The sequence below is a fragment of the Chiloscyllium punctatum genome, chromosome 4 (assembly GCF_047496795.1).
Source record: "Chiloscyllium punctatum isolate Juve2018m chromosome 4, sChiPun1.3, whole genome shotgun sequence".
Lineage (NCBI taxonomy): Eukaryota > Metazoa > Chordata > Chondrichthyes > Orectolobiformes > Hemiscylliidae > Chiloscyllium > Chiloscyllium punctatum.
The window spans coordinates 80,361,484-80,374,087 of record NC_092742.1 but is presented as its reverse complement, the minus strand read 5'-3'; the positions used below and the strand labels follow the sequence as shown (position 1 = coordinate 80,374,087).

Sequence of the window (12,604 nt, the reverse complement as noted above, 5' to 3'; positions counted from 1 at the left end):
ATTGATTGTTAGCCAGTTGCTAACAATTGATTGCAGTTACCTGGCAGTTTTGGGCCTTTTCTACTTGGAAACAGTTAACAATGGTTGCTGTCAAGATTAGAGTGGTGCTGGAAATGCACAGCAGGTCAGGCAGCATCCGAGGAGCAAGAGAATGGATGTTTCGGGCAGGAGCCCTTCATCAAGAAAGGCTCCTGCCTGATAATAGTTGCTGACTAGTTAGCTATTACCAATTGGAAAGAATTATCGCTTTTCCAGTCAAAGGAATGGTAGTGACCTGTTGTTGTTTTGCTCATTACATTTGAACCTAATGGAACCCACCACGACTGTGTTAAGACCTTGGCGATTCGCTGAACGATGTGTGCCGTTATGACAAACTAAAACATGAAAGTGATACTCACTACATGTAAGTTTCAAACCTTTATTTGGAAAAGGCATGTAAACAGCATGTTGTTTTAAGTCATTTCAGTCAACACTTCCTACTGAATGAGCCGAAAAGCATTCAAGAAAAATGTCTAGTTGCAGTCCTCTCTTCGTTGGTGATGTAGTTATTCGTCATCATTCCCTCTTAATGTCCCTAACTGTGCGCTTAGCTGGCAGGTGGTGGAGAATGAAGCACACTCATGGGTGGAGAAAAGGATCATATTACCACTGAATTCATCCAGAAAATTAAAGTGCTCTAATTGAATTGCAGCACAGTCCGAAGTAAATCTGTCTTTCAATTGCTCTCCAAGTCCCCCTTTTTATATTCCTCCACAATTTTCTGGAGAGGAAATACAATAAAACAAAAGTGAAGTCCTTAAGTGCCCAGTAACCAATTACTTCAAAAGCTTTAATGAATTGTTGATTGCAGATTGAAATCTATTTCTGTGTCTCTGAGAGCAGCTATGCTGCATCTAACAGGCCTTTTGCTTCAAGCCTCACCTCACCTCTGCTTCCCATTACCAAAGGCCAGCCAGCATACAGCAGTGTTGGGAGCTCCCGTTTTAAGCTGGAGCCTTCAGGAATGGGTGCCAAGAATATACTTCCCTCTTGAGCTGAAAGTGGGAGGCCTCTATGGCTAGTGTCACCTTTGTGGCACCAAAAAAGGTCAGTGTCCAAGCTCTTAGCTCTGCCTGGCCACTACTATTGCTAGCTTTCATGACTCACTCACACTCTCCCTCTCTCTCTCTCTCGTGTTGTCTTTCCCACCAGCCTCTGCTGGTATCCCTGACCTTTTACTCTGGATCAGCTCTGCCTCTTTCCAGGAGTCTTCATATTGCTGTCTGATCCGCCTGCTGTTTTTTTTCTCTCTCTCTCTCTCCCTCTCTCTCTTTCCCCCCCACTCTTTCTCTCTCTGTGTCTTTCTCTCTCTGTGTCTCTCTCTCTCTCTGTGTCTCTCTCTCTGTCTGTCTGTCTGTCTCTCTCTCTCTCTCTCTCTCTCTGTCTCTCTGTCTGTCTCTCTCTCTCTGTCTCTCTGTCTGTCTGTCTCTCTCTCTCTCTGTCTCTCTCTCGCTCCCTTCTCCTGGTTTTCTCCCTGCACTGCTCACCGCCCCGTTCCCTGCACCCCCAATTCTTGGTCTGCTCTTCTGGTATTATCTCTCCTCGAGTCTCATCCTGAATTCCATCCCCAGCATCTCCTTTGACCTGCGCGAGTGAGGTTGCACAACTGAACGAGTGAGGGAGGACGCCCATGTGCTGCATCCAGGGCTATGTTCTCCAGGAAATTTCCCAAAGCCAGGCTGGGGGCTCATTCATTTGCTTCCTTTTCTTTTTCACTGATCTTGTCCTGACTCTCCAAATGAGTGTGTGAAGTCAAGCAGCCCTGTAGCTTGCTGATCTGCAGCTTTCCCAGTATTGATGCCTTGAAGTGGCCTGTGTTGGTATAGAAATGAAAGAATGACCGGGTTGGAAGGGAAGGCTGCAGCCAAACCAGGATTGACGGTGCAGGCATCTTGCATTCAAGTGTGCACCAGTTCCATTTTCTCATCTCAGCCGCATCTCTCGTATTTCTTGTGTATTTGCATACAGTTTGACCTGCGGCGGTGCTGCAAATGTTATATGGGATGTCTTCTGTGTAATTTTGTTTTCTGAAAAAGAACTTAAATGGGACAATGAGCAGACTTACACATCCAAGTGGTCTTTCACTTTGGAAACAATTTGTTTTTACCGACCTGTGAAATACGTACTTGAAATGTTGCAGATGGAACATTAATACCATGTAAGCTAGAAGTCTATTAGTCACCTTGTTTTCGCAAATGTAAATTGGTAATGAAGCAGAAGAACTTGCAGTACTCGATGGTTGCAGCAGATGGTTAGTCAGTCCCCAGTTGACAGATTGACTCTCATCTACATATAAGTTGCAACCGAAACCTTGTGATAGCACTGGGGGCAAAAATAATTTGGGGTTGGATTTATCGGTTGTTCCCAGCACATGTTGGTTCAATCCATTTGCTGTTCCTGTGCAGTTTTGAATGATTTATTTTCCTCCTGGGTTCATCTTTTGTTGGCAAGACCACATGGTGACCCTTGAGGTGCATTAAGAGCTCCAAGTTTTGAGTTTTTCATCAATGCTGGCAGTCTGTTCCACCAACTTCCACTGTTTTCCTTCAAAATAGAAATATCTCCTTTTGTTTCGTGTTTACTTTGTTGCCATCAAAGAGTAAATCTGACTGTCTGTGGTAAAGCCGAGCATGCTACCGCTGCCCTTTTAGACACCCCACGTCCTTCAGTCCACATGTAGAGCACACTGCAAGACCTTCAAAGTGTGGGGAATTTATTGATGATTTATAGAGAAGAGTTATAAAATTTATCTGCAGGTGCAATGCACAACTTTGAGGACATTGCATCATATTGGTGAATAAGTAGCTGCCAAAGCATGTAGTCAGGCTAAAACCACTTGGCACCTGTCCATAGTCAGATGGATTCTAGCTATGGCGACATATGTATTTTACCCTGTTGAAAATCTTTTGGGCTCTGAGTGGTAAAGTTGTTCATGTATGTTTTCAATTTTGCAGCAAATGAAGAGAATGTGAAAAGAAACTATTTGAGCCAGCGGTGTGAGTCTGAAACTATTTCTTCTTCACCTGATCATCTGACATTAAGGTAAAATTTTCATCCCCTTGAGGTGCTTTCATGGTAAAATATTATTTAAATTACTGTGTTGACAGGTTTGAAAAACCTCGAATCTAGAATGGCAGGGAGCTTTGAACTTGGGCTTAACCAAAAGAAAATTCATGTCTTTTGTAACTATTTCTCCAAATAACCTTGGAATTATTTCTGAAATATGATTACTGTTTGGACTTGGATGGAAAGAAAACAAATATTTGTAAGGTTAAAGGAATGCTTTGAGTGTGACAGCAGTGGCCAACTGTTTTGGGACAACATAAATGCCTCTTTCTTCATGGACATAAAATTGAGAGAAAATGCTTCTGTGTGGACAACAGCAATAACGATCTGAAGTGTGGACTCCAACAAAATTTTAAAACGACACATTTCACCACGAAATCACCCCTCAGATTTTGGGATAGATATCAGGTGGAGGTTAATGGGGAGGGGTTATTGGGTTGGTGGAGTGAAAAAGAATAAGTACATCTTCGCTTTTCTTCTTTGAGTTGGATTATTATGGTTGGTGAGGCTATAATTTTCTATTTCATTCTTTGCCCTGAGTGCCCACACTCTTGGTGATATTGTCTCAGACAGAGTGTGTGGAAGTATGAATTGTTAAGGCTAAACTGTGTTTAGTTACACACTACATTATTGAATGTAGGCATTTAGGAATGAGTATTGTTTTAGTGTTGTTTTCTCCTGTGAAGTACCTAACTGGACAGTGTTCCTTTCAGAATTAATGATATTGTTTATTTTGCAAGTTATTTCAGCAGCTAACACACAGCAATGTTTACATTGTTTTTCTCAGCAAGAAATGTCTGGAGGAACCCAACTTCTGTCATTGATTTCTGTGGAAAGCTATGATTTACTTAGAGTGACAATTTTCCTCAAGGGGTTGGAATAGAACAGTAAGGGAATAATATTTCAGTAGTTCAGGACGTCATTCAGTTTTGAATACTGAACTGATACTGGCTTTTGAACAGATGTCACACCTTTTGTACCAAGAAAGTGGTGCCAGGTCTGAAGGATTATTTGTAAGATTGTTGCATTTCTTTTACCTGTTGAAGGATGAAAATATATTCAAAGCACTGATATTTACTGAGGCATGCTCTTGGACTGGAGTAGAAATTGTGATAGTTTCTGTGTACCCAGGAGATTTAAAAGGTAGGTTTATTGGTGGAGTGGGCAGCTGACATATCACGGAATTGGGCCAACAATCATTAGAAGGAAGGTTGGTGATTGTGGAGGGATTGGCGTCTGGGTGGAGACTTGGCAGGTTGGGAGGGAAAAGGACATGAGGAGTTGGACAAGTTGTAATGACAAGGGATGAGGTGTTGGATTAGTTAAATCCTCCTAGCTCTCAAACAGTGCTGGAAAGGCACTCTCTTCATGGTGCTATCTTTTACCTGTCAGGTTTCTAACTGACGACATAAGTAGAAATATCACAAAATAATCTGCATGTCGCCTCCTTTTTAAAGGACTGATTTAACTCCTGAGCATCTTTTGTTCTGCAGCCATTGAAACTAGGTCGAAGTCAGCAGGTTTGAGCTGAGTTACATTTATGCTTGAGATTTTTTTAACACTTCATACGCAGTAGATCTTGGGGCTTAAAATCATTTCTACTGAATCACAAAAAAACCCCGCCATCAGTAAGTCAGGCCCTGGGTCTATTCTGACTCTGGAAAAGAAATAATAACTTCTCCCCTTTAATCCAATTCCTTTTTTGAAAGTTAGCATCATGTTACCTTCACCAGCCTTTCACCCAGTTTATTCCAGATATTACCAGATAGGAAGAATTTAACTTTGAGTACTTTGAATGATCCGGCAGGCTCAAGAAATTCCTTCCCCTGATGGGTGGGGTGAGGGTGATAATGCAGAACAGGGAAATGGAGTTGAGGTATGTTTTGGCCACTGGTCTGATTGAATGGTGGGACAGCTGTGTAAGTGTTGAGTAATCTTTGGATCTTTTATAATCAATCCATGATAAAGCAGGGATGGTCACTTGTCTGTTGTTTGCCTGTCTTTGTATTGTCACTAAACTCTTCTCTGCACCCGTCTGTAGCTTTGCGTTTCCCTGGCCACTCTCACTTAACCCTCACAACAGCAGCAGTGTTCACAATAGTGTTGGATTCCGTGAGCACCATTTCTTGTTCTGAGCCTTGGCAACCAAAGCTGCATGACATCAAATGTTTTTTTTTCCCTCTGCTGCAGTTTCTGAAGACTGAACTCATTGAAGATTTGGGCTCTGTTTTTCCCTACTGTCTTTGAAAAGAGCACTCCCTTCTCTGACTCTCCGCCCACCCACACTAGAAGTGAAGAAGTCTGAGAGGTGACATTTTGAAGTCACCATTTGATGTGGTATTTAGTCTCTCTGAAGGTTCAACGCTGATCTGCAATTCTGCACACCTGCTGACACTTGAAAGGGATTACTGATCTTTTAAATGTCATAACTGAAGTTTCCCACTTCCCATGTACGCTACTTTCAAGTTAGCTGGGAATTCTGCTTCCCAATTCCAGTGAGGGTGCCAATGAATGCATCCTAGGAACTGTGGCATAGTCTAGGTTGAGTGGAGTTGGTCAGTTTAATTTTAGCATCTCAGTTGTGTTTTCTTTGGGACATGTGTGTGTTAGTCTGTTCCAACATAGTCCCAATTTTGAATTGGTCTCAGAACCTCTTAGATGGGGAAGAGGTAGCATTTAGCAAAGGTTCTATTGTACATAGCTGTCCAGCGACATGTTTGAGGGCTCTGAGTGCTGGCTCTGACTTATTTGGCCAGTGAATTGGCTGTTACTGTGGGCTAGATTTTACTTTGAAACCATTTCCCCACTGGAGTTGGTGACACGCCTGTGTGCACACCTGATCTATGGATTCCTTAGAGAAACATTCCAACTGGTACTTCAATGCTGAGATCCTTGTTTGAATGAGGATGGGCTGTTATGGTAGTATGCCTGCCTCCCCAATTTCTCATCTCGAGAAGAGAGGGACAGTCAGTTTTTGCCAAGGTTCCGAACACAAAATAGAGGATCCGTGCTATTGTCGGCCAATACTTTGGAGACTTGAACAACCTGCAATGAGCACCTCTGAGCACCAGAGAAGTACCATCAGTGGTGCCTTTGCAAGACCCCCACAAATCCAGTGTCAGTGAAGGCAGTCCAACAGCAGTGGATTGAGGTCAGATCTATTCACTCAAAACCAACCCTGCCAGGCAGGCCATGTTGTTTGTCCATCTTTCATTGGGCTCCCAAAAGAATTGCTCTGCTCAGAAATTGGTTGAGGCTGAAGACTTCCAAGGAAGACCACTTTAGAAGTGTCCCCACAATGTCCCTGACCGAGTCAAACATCATGCCGATTCATGGGGGTCATGTCATTTGTAAACGACCGAAATGGAGAGGCTCAGTTGGGAAGGCACTGAGAGACTTGGTTGAGGTATCGGAAAGAATACGCTCAAATCTCCCAACAAAGCCCGTCTTCTCGATGCTTCAAGGGACCAACTGCTCCACATGTGGCAGAGTTTGCAGATTGCCGTTTGGACTTAGCAGCCATCTCAAGGCTTATTGAGATGCTGGAAGCAAGATCTTCAGTCCTGAGACACTCCTGAAGATAGAAGAGCCCAACGCAAGGTGTTTACAGGAGGGCACATCTTGGGAGTGGAGTGCAGCTGGGAGGACACTGAATAAGTAAAAATGCATTGGTTATTTAAGTGACCTTAAAGTAACACCAGGAGAAAGTGAGGACTGCAGATGCTGGAGATCAGAGCTGAAAATGTGTTGCTGGAAAAGTGCAGCAGGTCAGGCAGCATCCAAGGAACAGGAGAATCGACGTTTTGGGCATAAGCCCTTCTTCAGGAATGAGGAAAGTGTGTCCAGCAGGCTAAGATAAAAGGTGGGGAGGAGGAACTTGGGGGAGGGGCGTTGGGAATGCAATAGGTGGAGGGAGGTCAAGGTGAGGGTGATAGGCCGGAGTGGGGTGGGGGCGGAGAGGTCAGGAAGAAGATTGCAGGTTAGGAAAGTGGTGCTGAGTTCGAGGGATTTGACTGAGACAAGGTGGGGAGAGGGGAAATTAGGAAACTGGAGAAATCCGAGTTCATCCCTTGTGGTTGGAGGGTTCCCAGGCGGAAGATGAGACGCTCTTCCTCCAGCCGTCGTGTTGCCATGGTCTGGCAATGGACGAGTCCAAGGACCTGCATGTCCTTGGTGGAGTGGGAGGGGGAGTTGAAGTGTTGGGCTATACAGGGTGGTTGGGTTGGTTGGCCCGGGTGTCCCAGAGGTGTTCTCTGAAACGTTCCGCAAATAGGTGGCCTGTCTCCCCATTATAGAGAAGGCCACATCGGGTGCAGCGGATGCAATAGATGAGTGTGGAGGTGCAGGTGAATTTGTGGCAGATATGGAAGTGTCCTTTGGGGCCTTGGAGGGAAGTAAGAGGGGAGGTGTGGGCGCAAGTTTTGCATTTCTTGCTGTTGCAGGGGAAGGTGCCGGGAGTGGAGGTTGGGTTGGTGGGGGGTGTGGACCTGACGAGGGAGTCACGGAGGGAATGGTCTTTTCGGAATGCTGATAGGGGAGGGGAGGGAAATATATCCCTGGTGGTGGGGTCAGTTTGGAGGTAGCGGAAATGACGGCGGATGATACGCTGGACATGGAGGTTGGTGGGGTGGTAGGTGAGGACCAGTGGGGTTCTGTCCTGGTGGCGGTTGGAGGGACGGGGCTCAAGGGCAGAGGAGCGGGAAGTGGAAGAGATGCAGTGGAGGGCATCATCGACTACGTCTGGGGGGATATTGCGGTCCTTGAAGAAAAAGGCCATCTGGGTTGTACGGTTTTGGAACTGGTCCTCCTGGGAGCAGATGTGGCGGAGACGAAGGAATTGGGAATATGGGATGGCATTTTTACAGGGGGCAGGGTGGGAGGAGGTGTAGTCTAGGTAGCTGTGGGAGTCGGTCGGTTTATAATAAATGTCCGTGTCGATTCGGTCGCCAGAGATAGAAATGGAAAGGTCTAGGAAGGGGAGGGAGGAGTCTGAGACGGTCCAGGTGAATTTGAGGTCGGGGTGGAAAGTGGATGAACTGTTCAATCTCTTCGTGGGAGCACGAGGCAGCGCCGATACAGTCATCGATGAAGCGGAGGGAAAGGTGGGGGGTGGTGCCAGTGTAGCTGTGGAAGATGGACTGTTCCACATATCCTACGAAGGGGCAGGCATAGCTGGGGCCCATGCGGGTACCTATGGCTACTCCTTTGGTTTGGAGGAAGTGGGAGGATTGGAGAGAGAAGTTGTTCAGAGTGAGGACCAGTTCAGTCAGTCGAAGGAGAGTGTCAGTGGAAGGGTACTGGTTGGTACGGCGGGAAAGGAAGAAGCAGAAGGCTTTAAGTCCTTCGTGATGGGGAATGGAGGTGCACTGGGACTGGATGTCCATGGTGAAGATAAGGCGTTGGGGACCGGGGAAGCGAAAATCATGGAGGAGGTGGAGGGCGTGGGTGGTGTCCTGAACGTAGGTGGGGAGTTCTTGGACTAAGGGGGACAGGACCGTGTTGAGGTATGCAGAGATTAGTTCGGTGGGGCAGGAGCAGGCTGAGACAATGGGTCGGCCGGGGCAGTCAGGTTTGTGGATTTTGGGCAGGAGGTAGAAACGGGCGGTGCGGGGTTGTGGGACTATGAGGTTGGAGGCGGTCCAGAGAAACGTCGATTCTCCTGTTCCTTGGATGCTGCCTGACCTGCTGCGCTTTTCCAGCAACACATTTTCAGCTTAAATTAACACCAGCAAATCTGGAGGTTACAGCAAAATACTCCCACAGGAATGAGCAGTGTGGTACTTGTGAAGAGCGATTAAGTGGGAATTGGAGTGAATTTCATGTGCTTGCTGTTTCCGGCTTGTATTCACTTGGCCTTTCTCTCAGAATGGTGTTGAAATGACAGTGCTGTGAATATTTCTGTTTGACTGAAGCTTTTATCTTCCAGCTCAGTTGGATCCTGCAGATATGTTGTAAAAATATAGGGCAGCAATATTCTATCTAACAAAGCTTCCTGCTTCATATATAGGTGTAAAAATGTCAGTGATTACTTTTGAGCAATTCATTTCAAATTCATTCATTTTTTTCCTTATGATAATGAGAAATGTTATTTCATAAACTCTTTCTCTTAGTGCTGCTGATTCCCATTTTTCAATTTGGCTTCCTCAGCAACGAGGTTATTTCATGGCACAGTTAGCAGAATGACTAATTCTGCTTTACTTGAAGAGAATAATTTAATGGAAAAAGACCAGCTTCTCATGGTTTAGGAAGCTGGCTAAAATGTGACTTTGCTACTTGAGAATATTGTGGGTGTATATTCCAGCAACTCCTTCAGTTAAAAAGACCTCAGGGCAGTTTCTGTTTTAAGGGCTGCATTAATTCAGGGTAAAGATGAGATGTCAAAAACAAATATTGCCTTTGCAGTCAATGTATTACTTATGTCGTTGCGAACTATGTAGCTAAAGCAGTGTGGGAGCCAAATTACGCTGTTGCCCTTATCTCTGGCAGGCGCTTTGAAACAATGAAATGCAATTGTGGGAGTATTGTGAGAGCACTAACTGTATTAACAGTCAATTGTAATAAGAGCCACCTCAAACTCTGTCCTGCAGCAAGTCGCACTATATTAGACATGCATACTTTGTAACTTGTTGATATTCAGCATGTTATTTAAGTTTTGAGTTGTAGCAACCACCAAATTTGAAGTGGTGTTCATTCGGTATTTTTGTGGGTGATGGAAACATAACGAAGTCTGAAAAGCCTAGGGCCAAACGTTGAGCCCCGATGCAATTTGACGGAGGTGACCAGTGCGCTCATCACCCTGTGCAGTTCTGCCCGATATTGGGGTGCAGCAGGGCCATGTGCTCTCAGGAAACCGAGTGCTAACTCTGCTTGAAGGCCTATTAAAGTGCATTGTCTGTGGTGAACCAGAATTTTCTACATGGCCTTCAGCTTCCCATACTCATACGAGCACTGGGCAGTTGCCTGGAAGCTGTATCTGTGGGTGGTGCGCCTCGTGGTTTTAAAAGCTCTTCCTGCCTGCCTGACTTCAGCTATGGGCCGGACTGCAGCCTGCCAGTTTGGAGCCCGCCATTCTTATTGGGATAACAAGCCTATCCTTGGGCGGTTTGACTGTTTTCTCCCACCTAGTGTCGGCTTGAGACCCCTGTTTGACCATAGTATGTTCCGAAACCTGTAGGAGCCATCCACCCCATAGATTTTGTCTTTCCCCACACCGGTAAGGACAAGTTGTGAGCAGTGATGATTTTCTTTTTCCTGAGGCTCCCACCCAATTTGACTTTGACTTTGACTTTGTGCGTGCTTGTTCCTGGGCTACATCTATCTCAAGCAATTTGCTGTTCACCCAGTATGAGGCAGGGGAAAAGGTCATGAGGATTAGAAGCAGAGGTAGATAACTTATCCCCTTGGGCCTGCCCCAGCATTCACTAAAATTATGACTGATCTGATTGCGGCCTTCCCTGCACTCTTCCATCTGTGCCCTGTAAACGTTAACATTGGTGTCAGTTCAAACTCTGTCTCATGTGGACTTTGATTATATTCAATTGCCTAACCTCCACTGCACACACTGAGGAAGTGATACACCTCCTCCTAAAGCTTTCTTTCAGGCCTTGAACTTGATTGTCGTGCTGAATTTCGGACCTTGCTGAATTTGAGAATGTAAATGCGGACTTTATTGTTTCAAAAGGGTCACCATCTCACTTGCCTTGTGCTGTTAAGAGTACTTTGCTGACCTGCTGAAAAGCTGTGATTGTTTGTTTTGAGCTGTTGTGGCACTAAAGTGATTTTCTGTGGGAACCCATGCTCTCAAGTTGGGTGACCATTCACTGCCCATGTCTATGTTAAAACTTGTTGGTAGGGGAGGACCCTGTAGTCAGCCCGCCTTTTTCCCAGTTGAGTTGATGGCAGGCAGGCAGGCATATGGGTGACCGCCTGAGGATCGAGTGCTGCTGTTACTGTTGCGTGTGGTCAGTCATCATGGCATGGCCTACTTGCAGACTTCCTGAGGGGCATGTTCTCCAGGCTGTTGGTGCCTGACTGACTGTATCATCCTGGGAAGGAAAGTGGAGGCAAGATGCCTGCTGAAAGTCTCTTCTCTCAACTGATGTTGAATTCCCTTCTCCCTCTGCCCCCCTCTACCCAAAACCTTTGGACCACCTTCCTGCCATTGGTCACCAAGGCCTGGGTCCCTCAGTCAGCCTGGGCCTGGGTAGGTTCATGGCTTGCAGCAGCCAGGCCTCCCTGACGGCGCTGCTGAGCAATGAAGGCTCTGAACAGGCAAGACCACCACCTTCTGGGTACAGTTCAGGTTTCCAGACGGTTGGAAGGACGTGATTGCACTGCAGAGGGCACAGAGGAGGTACACAGGATGTTGCTGAGAATGAAAAGTCTCCATTCTAAGGAGAGGTTGGATAGGCTGGGTTTGTTTTCTTTGGAGCAGAGGGGGCTGAGGGAAATCTGATTTATGGATACAACATTGTGAGGGGTATAGACAGAGGCTGTAACTTTTGAGGTGAGGAGCAAGCGATTTAGAAGAAAACTGAATTTTTTTTTACTAGAGGCTAGGAGAAATATGCAGTGTGCTGCCTGAGAGAGTGCTGGAGACAGATACACTCACCACAACTAAGAAGGATTTAATGCTTCTTAAAATGCCCAGCTTCAGTTGGCTATGGACCAAGTGCAGGTCAAATGGGATTAATATAGTTTGCAGTCCTCACTTTCACCTAGCAGATGCTGGAGATCAGAGCCAAGATTAGAGTGGTGCTGGAAAAGCACAGCAGGTCAGGCAGCATCCGAGGATCAGGAAAATTGAAGTTTCGGGCAAAAGCCCTTCCTCATTCCTGATGAAGGGCTTTTGCCCGAAACGTTGATTTTCTTCCTCCTCGGATGCTGCCTGGCCTGCTGTGCTTTTCCAGCACCATTCTAATCTTAATACAGTTTGGTGTTTGTTGGTCAGCAGTGGCATGGTGGGCTGAAGGGCCTGTTGCTATGCTGTCTGACTCTGACTCTGACTCTGACTCTGACTCTGACTCTGACTCTGACTCTGACTCTGACTCTGACTCTGACTCTGACCCTGGAGTCCTTGCTCCAGGAAGGGCCTGCAACTCTGCTCAGTCAAATGCTTCATTGGCACCTTAATGTGGCACACCTTGTGAAAGTTAGGCAAGGCCAGCTGTCCAGTTTCCTCCTCAACCAGAGTGCTCCAAATTGGTGCAAAACACACAGAACAGGCACTTCTCTGAAAGCCAAGGGCAAATTGCAGAGCAAATGTTTACATTGTGCAACAAGGTCAGTTGTTAGAGTGAAGCACCTATAAAAAGCAGACGTAGAGTGAGATAACAAAACTAACTAGAACACAGCTTGAGCAATTGGAAGTTCTCCTGTGTGAGCGTGTGTCAGATGGGCTATGGCCGGTGTGGTTATTAGTGTTTGCAGAGTTTGCTTCACCAGCAGGCTGTGATACATTCACTCAAGTGCAAGAAGCTGCCATAATTCCTCCCAACGG

The 12,604-nt window shown here is 46.0% G+C and overlaps 1 protein-coding gene across 9 annotated transcripts in view; it reads left to right on the top strand.

The window, feature by feature from the left end:
• Positions 1–12,604, top strand: part of LOC140476467 (alpha-(1,6)-fucosyltransferase) — a 741,369-nt gene that overhangs the window by 234,988 nt on the left and 493,777 nt on the right. For all 9 annotated transcript variants that reach the window (XM_072569145.1, XM_072569143.1, XM_072569136.1 and 6 more), the window contains one exon: positions 2,994–3,081. The gene's annotated coding sequence lies outside the window, so the exon portion shown is untranslated. The remainder of the gene's footprint in view (positions 1–2,993; positions 3,082–12,604) is intronic.